This window comes from Peromyscus leucopus, chromosome 6 (assembly GCF_004664715.2).
Source record: "Peromyscus leucopus breed LL Stock chromosome 6, UCI_PerLeu_2.1, whole genome shotgun sequence".
NCBI lineage: Eukaryota > Metazoa > Chordata > Mammalia > Rodentia > Cricetidae > Peromyscus > Peromyscus leucopus.
This window is the reverse complement of record NC_051068.1, coordinates 117,307,742-117,320,051: the sequence shown is the minus strand read 5'-3', so window position 1 is coordinate 117,320,051 and position 12,310 is coordinate 117,307,742. Positions and strand designations below refer to the sequence as shown.

The 12,310-nt window shown below is 47.1% G+C and overlaps 1 protein-coding gene across 1 annotated transcript in view; it reads right to left on the bottom strand.

Annotated features, from left to right (window-relative positions):
• Positions 1 to 11,885, bottom strand: part of Lpar3 (lysophosphatidic acid receptor 3) — a 71,345-nt gene extending 59,460 nt beyond the window's left edge. The window contains exon 1 of the mRNA XM_028876878.2: positions 11,717 to 11,885. The gene's annotated coding sequence lies outside the window, so the exon portion shown is untranslated. The remainder of the gene's footprint in view (positions 1 to 11,716) is intronic.
• Positions 11,886 to 12,310: the final 425 nt, after the last annotated feature.

Sequence of the window (12,310 nt, the reverse complement as noted above, 5' to 3'; positions counted from 1 at the left end):
GCTGACAATGGATGGTCACTACTTGGCACTCCCGTCCTTGACCTGTGACTGGACTCCCCTGGGTTTCCCACTTTGTGCTCCATGTTATCTCTTCTGTTCTCCCACCAGCCTTGAACTAGAGGCCGTCTTGGACTCGATTCTTAGTTCTCTTCTTTTCCTTCTGCATTCTCTTCCATTAAAAGATTATTGCCCGAGCTGGAGGGATGGCTCACCAGTTAGGAGCACTGGCTGTGCTTTCAGAGGACCTGAGTCGAATTTCAGCACCCACATCGTGGTTCACACCCATCTGTAACTCCAGTTCCTGCAGATCTGATACCCTCCTCTGACGTCGGTGGGTGTTACACATGGTATACAGAGACATATGGTGTATGTGGTGAACAGATATGCAGGCAGGCAAAACACTCACAAATGTAAAATAAAACAAATAATAATCATTTTAAAAAGTTTACTGCTCAAATGAAATCTATGCAGCTACCAGTTTGTCTTGATCATCAGCTTGACGGGGTTTGGAAGCTCCTGGGAGAGACACTTTCAGACATGGCTATAAGCGTCCCAGTTGTGACAGGGCCCCATGACTTTGGACTTGCCCTTGTCTAGCAATCTGGCATAACCTTGTGGATTCTAACGTAGTTTCCAACCTGGGTGTTTGCTTTCTGGACTTCTCCTGAGAATGGATCTCAGCTTCTCACTTGAACTTCTCATTATTAGCCTCACCATACAATGTGCTCCTAACCGTCAGGCTTCCCTAAAGGTTTAGCAGGACCCTATTCTCCACTTCTAAGAAGCTGAGCTCTGCATAATGTAACACTGACCTCACAGACATTTGTAACTCACCTGCCCACAACTGTAGATTACTCTGTGAATTCTCTTGCAATTGGCTCTTTGAATTATTATTTAGCTTTAGCTAAGTATTAGGTTGCTTTTCTTTCTTTCTTTTTTTTTTTTTGGTTTTTTCGAGACAGGGTTTCTCTGTGTAGCTTTGCGCCTTTCCTGGAACTCACTTGTAGCCAGCTGGCTCGAACTCACAGAGATCCGCCTGGCTCTGCCTCCCGAGTGCTGGGATTAAAGGCGTGCGCCACCAACGCCCGGCTAGGTTGCTTTTCTTGATACTTAATGCTTTGTTTTTCTTTCTTGCGAGTGTGTATGGTGTATGTGTTTGCATGCAAGTGCATGTACATGCAGACAATCTAGAGTATCATTCCTCAGGAATCTCTCCACATATTGTTTCAAACAGGGACTCTCATTGGCCTAGAAGTCTAGCAAATAGGCAAGGCTAGCTGGACAGTGAGCTCCAGGGACCCACGTGTCTCCATCTCCTCTCTCCCCATGTACACAGTGCTACACCTGATATTTAAGTGGGTTCTGGGATCAAACTCAGGTCTTCATGAATGCAGACAAACACTCTATCTCCCCAGTCTATGCCTTTTTCTTGCAATGCTATAGCCCTGTATCCCATCCCCTAAATATCTTGATGCTCCATATTCCAGCTTCCTTGCAGCTGAAGAGGCCATATAGAATAAATGAAATGTGCTCTGCACAATCAGCCCTAAAACACTGAGCAGCCATGTGTTCCTTTATGTTCTTCCTCGCCTGTTTGCCCAGCAGTAAACACAGAAGCAAGGAGAAAGCCCTGGAACAGCACAGATGAACACAGCCATGGACTAGTGTCCATTATAGAGGAAATAATAAATACAGGAGTTAAGAATAAATACTTAGAAATGGTTACAGCAATTTGACTTTGCCACAAGATAAAAATGCAGGAGTGGAGTTGTCTCTGAAAATACACTGATCTTCTGCAGAAACACTTTCTTTTCTTTATTCTTCTTAATATATTTATTGGTGCCTGAACCCAGGCCCTGCAAATGCTAGGCAAGCACATTACCTCCTTTTCCCAAGCAGATTTGATAAGCAATGTCCCAGCACATGCCACATAAAGAGGAAGAAAGGACGCTTGGAGTCTGAACTCACCACAGTACTGAATGGCCTTGAACAAGACAGAAAGATAGACTTCTGTTTTATTCAAGTCACTGCACGTGTGACATCCTTGCCTGTGGCTCCTGGTGAAGGATTAGAAAGAACCAGAGCTTGAGGAAGTGTTGGCTGCTCCTTGTATCTTTTAGTAAAGCACCACCAGAGAGAGATGATCTCAGGTGAGAAGTGTCAGGAAAGGTAGAAAGGAACAGAAAGTGTCTAGAAACTGAGGGCCTCAGAGCATCGGAAAGCATAACTGCTTCTCTAACCTCAAAGAGTATGAATTTCCATGAAGCACTCATGGTCATTCCCAAGGCCTCACAGATGCTCCAGTGGGATGAGGGAGGAGAGCTCATAATAGATGAGAGTCAAGGTGCATCCTCCCTCACCTGTCTGCATCTCAGAAAACCTCCAAGCAGACGCTGATGGAAAGATGGGAGAGACGGGGTAAGCATCAGAGCCAGAAAACAGGAATGCTTGAGGAAACTGATCCAGAATGGAATTCACATATGGTAACTAGCATGTAGAATTCACTAGAAGCAAAAGGAACACAGGCATTGTATTGGAAAGGAAGCCATGGCTTGACCTGAAAAGGCTCTTATCTGTCCTTTGTCATGGACCCCACATTTACCAACTCACTGTAGAGGCGCTCACAGAGCATCATGGTCCGACTCTGGAAGGCCAGCTTCACAGTTCACTCCACTGCTGGGAGATCTCCTACTTCCTGCTCAGTATTTGCAGGCCCTGTCCCTGGGTGTTCTGAGCTGTAATCAGTTTCTCTCAGTTCTCCTCCTCCATGGTAGGACAGGTTCATCAGCCAAAACAAGAAAGGGGAGAACATTTTAGCACTGGTGTTTGAAGTAGATTAGAGAAGGTGGCCAGTGCTACAGCCTAACAACAATCAGGGACGGATGGTGGTAGCCAGCTGCAGACCCTTCGTCAGAGGTGGAATCCTCCCTCCAGAATGGCTCTACCCAACACCTCCTGGTAGGCCACTGTCCCTTCCTTCCTTTCTAAAACTGCCATGATCTTTAAAACCACACAGGCTCACTAACAGGACCAAATCAAAGCAATGCTTCCAGCACGCAGCACAAAAGTCCACCCCTAAGAGGATCAGGGGTGCCCTTCCTGAGAGTTTGATGCAGTCCAGGGCTGCAGTTCTGGGGGTTTAACTGTGATCTAACACCTCAGTGTCAGGAGGAAGGATGACAGCATCATCCTGTAACTATGCTAAAACGGCAGAGTCCAGGGAAGACATTGCCTGGCCCGAGGGCAGGCTCAGTGCCAGCATCCGGGCTTCAGACCCTCCACTTCACTCTTCCACTGCCCCAAGCACAGCAGGAGGGGAGAAGAGAGGAACTCAACCCAGAGGATACAGGACTCAGGGCCAGGGTCTGAACACTGGCTGATGAAAGCTATGCTGAGTGGTGACGAGTGACCACCATACTTTGTGGGAGAAACTAAAACCTCTCCTCTGGATGAGAACACGGCATCTCTGTTCAGCATCCTACCCAGAGCTATCAGGCACGAGAAAGCCATCGAGGCATCGAGACCTGAAAGGAGGAAGTACAACTGCCTTTGTTCACAGATGATAGGATCTTTTGTGTAGAGAACATTACTGATTCAAAGAGTCTCAGAACGAATAAAGCAATTCTGTCAGGTTACAAAACAGGGGTCAGCGACACAATGCCAACTCTATTTCTACACCCTCACAACGAACAACCCACAACAGAAAGTAAGAAAGCAATTACAGACATGATATCATCAAAGCAGAGCAAAATACCAAGTAATAAGCTCAACTAAGGACACAAAAGACTTGAACACGGAAGGCTACAAGAACGCTGATGACAGAAATCAAAGAAAACAAACACACAAAAAAAGTGGGAAAGAACACTCAGATTCATGGAGCATAGACTTAAAATTGCTAAAATGTTCCAGACCAGTCAACATGATCTACAGATTCAATGCAGGAAAAAAAAAAATGTCCTGAAACTCATGAAATTGCCAAATGTCTAAATGATCTTAGAGAAGTCACACTTTCTGATTTCAAACCATACTACAAAGCTACAGCAACTAAAAAGGTATAGCACTGGCAAAAGTCTGTTGTATAGACCAATGCAACAGAAGAGGGGTCCAGAAACAAGAGCAACTGATGTTTGAGAGCGCGACTAGAATATAAAGCAGACAAAAGGTCGTCTTTGACAAATTCACCTTGCCAATGAGCATGGCCTCTGGAACTATTCAGCCTCTTGGAAGCCTTACTTGTCAATTAGAAAGCTACCTAGTTTCTTTGTGCCTTAATTTGCCTGTCTGCAAAACAGAGAGAATAAAAAGGCCTTCTTCCTAAGACTGTTGGGGGATTCGATGTGTTTAGAGCATTCTCACACACTGCTGTCATCAGCAGGACCGATGCAAGGCTGACCTCTTGAAGTCAGTTCCTTTGGTTATAGAAAGGAGACAAAATGGAGCATAGGCTGTTGGGATGAGGTGAATGTCACCATGGTACAAAGTCCCGGTTCCCTTCTAAGTCTAGAAAACTCAGGGAGTCACGTGATCCCTAGGCTGGCTGTGGGGGTGAGGGGTGGGTCCCAAGAGAGGCTACTAGGGAGGAAAACAAAGGAATCTGTTTCCTCTGATGGGGTGGGCCATCAGAACAGCCACCCCCAAGCCAAGGTTTCCTCTCCTCCCCCTTTGTTCAGAGCCCAGTTGAGACTTTCTCCCCACCAATGAAAACACAGAGTTCCGGGTGAATAGGGAAGAAGGGACTCTCCGCCAGTGGCCTGGAACTCTGATGTTTAGCCTTCTATCTGCAGACAGTTCCAAACTCACAGGGAGCCAATGTAGGATTTTTTTTTTTTTTTATGATGATGTAAAAGTGATGCCTGTTCCATGGAAAATAAGTTTCAAATTCTGAATTTTGATATTTTTTCCTAGTCCAGTACTGTGTAGTGTGATGGTGCATGTGGGTGGGGCTTATCAAAGGCATTTCAACCTGTGACACTTTCCAGGTACTTCCAGGTTATCAGGACAAAAAAGTCAAGCTTTTGCTGACCCATTCTGTCATGGCATTGGCGCCGTTTATCAGGATGCGACATCTTCCAGCTTTCCATGACTTTCCATCTGATCACGTGGGGAGATGTCAGTGCAGAGCGAACAGACTACAAATGGGGTGCTAATTCACTCTGACCAAGCTCCCCACTTTCTGGCCCAAGGCTCTTTACACTGCACTAACCCTCAAATTCTCTTCTTTTAGCCAATTTTCTGCTCCTCTAAGAAAGGGAATACTCAGAATTTGTTCTCTATAATGATGAGATTGCCTTCCACAAGCTTTTACTGACTCCAGAAGAAATATCATCTGGTTGCAATTAAAAATACCAATAACAAATAAATGCATCTTTTCTTCACAAATTTGGCCAAAGTTTATTGGGGTAAAAGCTCACGAGACAAGATGGAAATGTCAAAATTAAATAAAACACATTATAGAAAAACAGCAATAACTAGTCAGCTTCCCTGCTACAGAGCATGCTCGGAAGAGAAGCGGCGGAGTCTCCTGTTCAGCAGAACAAATGATTAACTTTTACAAGGCTAGAAACTTCAGTTATCTGACGAGCCTAAATCAGGGTAGAAGTGAACGGGGACAGACAGGCCGACAGTCGGTGGGAATGTAACTTTCTGCTTTCTGTAGCTTTCCTCCTGGTTAATCTGCACTTGTAGAGAGCTGCGTGCAAGTGATGGGCACATCCCACTGGACTCCAAGAGACCGCCTCGCTCCATACTGATTCTTCTCTTCCCTGCCCAGTTAAAGCCTCTCACTGTTCAGGATAAAGGGGAGACAGAGAGAGTCAGAGACAGAGAGAGAGAGAGACAGAGAGAGGCAGAGAGAGACAGACAGAGAGAGAGAGTCAGAGACAGAGAGAGAGAGAGGCAGAGACAGAGAGACAGAGAGGCAGAGAGAGAGACAGAGAGAGAGACAGAGAGGCAGAGAGACAGAGAGAGGCAGAGAGAGAGAGAGAGAGAGAGAGAGAGAAATCCAAAGACATTTATAAGGCTATAAAATTGCCTCAGAAAGCTTGTAATATAGAGCAGTGGAAGCCAGCTCGGGATAATTCAGTCCTCCCCCACAACCCCCCGAGAAAGCCTGAGAGATTCAGAGACACTGGCCGTGGCTGAGAATGCAGCATCACAGTGCACGCAGGCCGTGCACAGAGGCGTGGGCTACGGTTGACAGCCGTGGAGCTACGAGCTGGATGGAAGAATCTGAAGCCAACGTGGAGATTCAGAGTTGTGGGAACCAGGAAAGGAGGCGAACACAGAGTAGTCAGGGAAGGGGCCTTCATGGCGGGGAGGCTGGTTACTTGGAGCAAATAAAAATAAATCCTCATGATAGTGGGAATTGACTCTCTAGTGGCCAGAGAAGCTTTGCCCACATACACAAAGGGAAAAGAAAAGAAAGAGTTTCCACGGGTGTAACATTAAAGCTGTCATTTTATAGTGCAAGGCCTAGTACTGAGAAATTGTGTGTGTGTGTGTGTGTGTGTGTGTGTTACTTCCCAGTTCTGTCTTCTGAGAGCTATAGAAACAATCACACCGAGGCAACATTGGGGCATATACGCTTCCCACGTTATGTCTCCACACTGTTCTCATGCTGTACATTACATCGCCAGACTCAATCACCTCGACATAAATGGAACTTTGTACCTTCCCATTTCCATGTCCGCCCACCCTGCAGTGTATTACTGAGGGCTATTGTCAATAACATGGCAATGTGTAGTGGGGATATGCTGAGAAGGCAGATTTTTAGACACCCTTCACACACAACTATATGAGATGGAAGTATATGTTTGCTTAACTGTAGAAATCACTTTATGATATATATGTGTATTGGGATAAGTATATCAAAACATCACATCAAACCCCTTAAACACACAGCTTTAAAAGGAGAAAATGACATTATATACTCAAAGAAAGGATGAACTAATTTAGAGAAAGTACAAGATGAGCAAAAAGATGAGCTCAAAAGATGACAAAACTCAAGAGCAAGCATCACAGAATTTCCAGTGAGTATAATCTGAGCATCAAAATGAACACAGACATAAGATTTCAACATTGAATACAAAGGGAGTCTTGTGAGTGTTCCCTACTGTATGTGAGCATAGGAGAATGCAGGAGAATACCAACTTATCCGTGGAGGAGTGTTGGAAATGCCAAATCACTCTTGGCAACCTTCACAGACATGGTTGACTCTTGCAGAAGTCATCAATGCATGTCAACTCTCACAATGGAGGTTCAGGGAGGAACACACACTCACGTTGTCTAGAATCCTTCCCTACAAATAGTAATGAACCCCCAAATGAAAACATAGTGATTTTAGGTGGAGCGACCTGGCAGACACTAACATAACCAAGTGATCAAGGTCACTATCCCAGAGATGAGATGGGATGGTTGCATGAACCCTTGCTGTGAGAAACTGAGAATGGAGTTTTATTCTGCAATAGTTCAGCTAGCAGTCAAGACTTGAGTTTTGAAGAGTTGCCAAGGGTTTGCCTTAAAGTTACAATCATAAAACATGATCACCACCTCTACTAAGACTTGGAAGGCCTTTGGGCAAACCTGCATGCTTATTCAGGGCTATTTGACCCCCAACCCAGCCCTGCCACTAACCAAGCCACCCCTTTATAACTCCTCAAGTCAGCACATTGCTGAGTCAAAGCCAAGGCTGCAATACCTCCCCCCACCCTCAGTGTCCCAGGAACAACAAAGACACATGATGAGCAGTTAGGCGGCGATCTTAGGAGGGACAAGGGTGGCTGTCCTTGTGGAAAACAGCCTGTCATGTCTGATAAGGGAGACTGGGCTTATGAGAATGAGGTGGCATCAGGGGTCAAGGACAGAAGTGGAGTTGAAAGCTATAGGCAAACAGGACAAATTGGGGATGAGAGTTACACAGCCAAAGCAGGAGGGGTGGGGGAAGAAGAGGATCGAGGCCTGGAGGGCCATGAGGGGGAGGTGGCTACAACCTTGGGACCGTTCCCTCAGGTCAAACTACTCTCTTGGCTCATCTCAGGCAGAGAGTCACGGATCTTTCTGACTCAAAGACATAAGCTGCCAAGGGTTCAAGGTTGAGTCATGTAATCACTTTGCAGAGGGAGCCTCAAGTCATTAGGAAGTCGCAGGGCAGAGAGGGTGGTGTAGGGGCCCAGTACCATGTCTAGCATGACTAACAACTGCTGTTCCCACTCTCTTCCTGGCCTTAACTAGCTCTTGGGTTTTATGCACCAAGAACCGAGGTGAGAGACGATTTTTAACTTTAAAGCCTGGAACTTTGCTCTGTGCCTGGCATGCTGTTTAGTAATCTTCGTCAGCAATTAACTTCCTGGTCCTCACAGGGCAGCTCCTTAAGCTCTGCTTCTAATTTCCTCCCCGCAGTCTAGTATGACCTCAAAGACAGCAGAGAGACCTATGGAGAGAGGGCAATGATGTCCACTTGGTCCTCAAGACACCCACATGGAATTTCTGACACTCACGTAACCAGTGCTGAGTGAATCTGCCCCAGACGGTTCACACCTGGATGCCCAAGATGTCCACATGTGGATGCCCTACCTCTTTAATTCCTGCCATTTGTAAGGCCCCTTCCAGATTACAAAGCTCATATACAGGCCTTAATGGGACCTATCACTAACCCATGCAGGTAACTGAGAAAGGAATTGCAATCCCTATCATATAAACCATCAAACCAACTAAAACAAATGACAAGTGATATACGTAAGGTCGCAGATCCCACAGAGATAGAGCTGTGATGAGAAACTGGACTCTCATATCCAACCACTTCTGGCCCATCCCTTACAAAGCACAAGCTCTAGACCCGTGGTTCTCAACCTTCCTAATGCTGTGGCCCTTCAATACAGCTCCTCATGTTGTGGTGACCCCCCGACGACAAAATTATTTCATTACTACTTTATAATTGCAATTTTGCCACTGTTATGAACCGTAATGTAAATATCTGTTTTCTGTTGGTGTTAGGTGACCCCTGTGAAAAGGTCATTGGACCCCCAGGTTGAGAACCAGTGCTTTAGGCGATTTTGGAGACAATCCCCTGTCTTCACCACCTCCCCTCACACACATGACAGAACTGAACGTCTCTACCTACACACAAAATCCAGGCTGAGGATGCAGCCGCATCAAGACCAGAGAGGAGAAGGCTCACTGCAGGTAGAGTGTGAGACAGACGGGAAATGCCTATGGTAGATGTGAAGTGTCCCCCACTGCTTCTGGGGGTTGCTGTGACAAGGCGTAGCTGGAGGAAGAGTGTTTCTGAGGAGGGAGGGCCCTTGAGGTTAAAAGCCATGTTTCCTTTCCCCTGTCTGCGTCCTGACCTCCCCCAGATGTGAGCAAGCAGCCTTCTGCTCCAGATCCCTCCATTGTAACGGGCTGTGTCTTCAAATCATGAAACAATGTAAGTCTTTGCTCCCTTAGGTAGCTTCCAGTCAAGACAGTGGTCACAGTGGTGAAAAGAGAAACCAACCCAAGGTCCATGTCCAGGAATGGGGCAGCACATAAAAGAAGTGTGTGTGTGTGCTTAAGACACCTGCAGTTGGAGTCTCTGCACATGTTCACTGGGACAATGGACCACGGTGGCCAGGTCTGCAGGAATGTCAGGACATATGTTCAGGAGGGAAAAGGCCAAGCACCATTTTGGTACTTCCTGTATTTGAGGGACCCTCCTGTTTTCTCTTTTAATCTTGGGAGATGAATGTAATCTTCAGTTTTACAGATGAGAAAATTAAGGCCCAGGGAAGTCAAACAATGTGCCTACGGTCACGAAGCCGGGTAGAGTAAAGGCTGGGCTGGCTGGAAAGTCTGTTCCTCCCTTTACGCCACATTAATAATAATGCCCTGAGTCTGGCCCAGGCCATTTAGAAGCTTACAATCAGACTTAACCACTTTGTTGAGTATAATCACAAGCGAGAAAGCATCTGAACTAATGTATATGCCAAGGAGAGTGGCTAATGGGTCATTTGAGTTATAGCAATTCATACTGGAGTTATAGTGATTTCCCCTTGCCCCAGCCTAAAGAAATAAGAGGCTGGCTTAAGTTATGGTGGGCTGCTGATCCTCAGGAGAAAGCTGGGGAGCGTAGGGAGAAGCAACCCACCCTTAGGCATGAGTGCTCAACTTTTAGAGAATTAGCATTATTTGCTACCTGGCTCTTATACTGTGTGTACATACCTTCTATGCCTGTGTATTTTTGAAGAAAGAGAGAGACAGAGACAGACCAAAATTAACACATTGTAGAATCTCAAGTTCAGATGAAGTTACATGAAAAAATCATTGCATATTTTAATATTTTTCATTCATGAAAACATGTGCAAATCAGTTCTTTTAAACATCTTATAAAACAGCCAAACCAAAGCAGATCTGATCTGATATAGAGATTTGTAATTGCTGAACGCATTTGGTAAGATTGAGAAGAGTGTTATCACTAGACCAAAGAAAGCATCACGGTTTTGAATACTGAAAAAAAATTAATGGGAAAAAATTCCTGAACAATCAATTTCACTGGCCATATGGTAGTACTGTGCAAGTATTGTCCCCGTGGTTAAATGTTCAGGAGACATAGGACCCACCTAACTGGCCAGGTTTGCTGGCTGGATGTTTCAAAATGGCCCAGTTTGCTTAGGCACACTGTATTAACTGAGCCAAGCCTGTTCTGACTGCATCGTTCCTGGGGGAGCAGGGAGAGGAGTTCTAGCCCCTGGTTCCCTGAGCTTACTGAAACCATCACACAGGTTTGAACCCAAACCTCACTGTTAGCAGGATTGACAACTATTGGTAGAGAGTAAACCCAAGAACTCTCTTTAGCAATTCAGGCGCTCTGCATTAAGGGAAGGCTGGGTATGTACGCAAGGGTCACCGGCTTGCAAAGAGGATTTTGGCTAGGGCCGACATTACTTTGTTCTCCGATTTATAAACTAACAAGGAGGAACCCTGCGAAGTTGAGTCTTTTACTGTGAATGTGACATTCCAAGATCAAGAGTTAGTCAGGACAAAACTGATGCACCGACGAGCAAATTATGAGGGGAGGATTTGGGGGAAATCATTCCATTTACAAAATGACCTCTAAGTGCTTTGGAGGGCCATTTCCACAATCATGTTAATAAGACTAAACTGTTCGCAATATTCAGCCAGTCCTCAAATCACAAGCCTGAGAAAATTCTAAGCCTTTTCTGATAGTGGCAACTTGCACAGAGAAGGCAATGAAGAAACTGCTACAAAAACAAAGCACTTTTGTCCCCCGTGGTGAGCGGGGATCCCTCGCAACTGGTCAGAGCCGGTCAGAGTAACTATTTTCCAAATCTTGAGAGTTTTTACCAACAGTCAGACCACCACACCAAGTTAACTGCAAGGTGAAAAATGTCACCTCCCAGGACTCCCGGGGAGAACCCATTTCCCATCACCAGGCAGACTCCGCGGAGTTTGGAAAGAAGCGCCCATGCAAAGCGCGGCGTGATGGAGCTGGGTGTCCCTGCGCCCGTCCCACCAGCCCACAACCAAGGCGGATGCAGCCGGGCTTTTGCATCTGCATTGACTTTTGCTCTTGAGAAACACGAAGTGGGAAAGGGCAAGGTACGCCGCCGCACTTAGGGGGGAAAGTTGCGTCCCGGGAGTTTGAAAAGGATTGGAGACCAAAGAACCCCGAGAAAGCCCCTGTCCGGAACCCCCAGCCCGATCCGCACACCGCACTCACCGCTCTCGCTCGCCCACGCCGCCGAGCCCAGGAGCCGAGTGTCCAGCGGCTGCCGCATGCCCTCGGGGGAGCTCGACGGGGCGACCGGACTCCGGCCAGCCAGCGGCGGAGGACGCGGGGCAGGCAGAGCCGTGCGCCTGCTCTCCAGCGTCCGCAGCGACGCGCCTGGAGTCCCGGGCAACTTCGCCAAGGGTTGGAGGTGGAGCGGCGGCCCGGTCCCGCCCGGCCGGGTGCGTCTGCAAGTTCCCACGGGAGAGCGCCCCCAGCCGGCCAGGCTCGGATCGGCGGCCCAGGGAGGCGGTCTGCAGAAGCTTGGCTAGGGACCTAGTGCCCATGGGGGTGGCCGGCTTGGAGAGGCCACCTAAGGCTTCCTAAAGAGCCAGTAGCAACTGAGGGAGCCTTACCTCAGAGGGATACCAGGACTGAAACGCATTGCTCTGACCTTCTGAGAGATACCTGTTTGAGGTGGCTCCTGGGAAGCATTTCCCAAAGCCACCACCTGTGGGAGGCAGGCTCACTGCCAGGACCAGACCTGATACCCTAAAGCCAGAATCCCAAAGTCATCCTAGAGTTCAGGCAGCCCCAGAGGTGAAG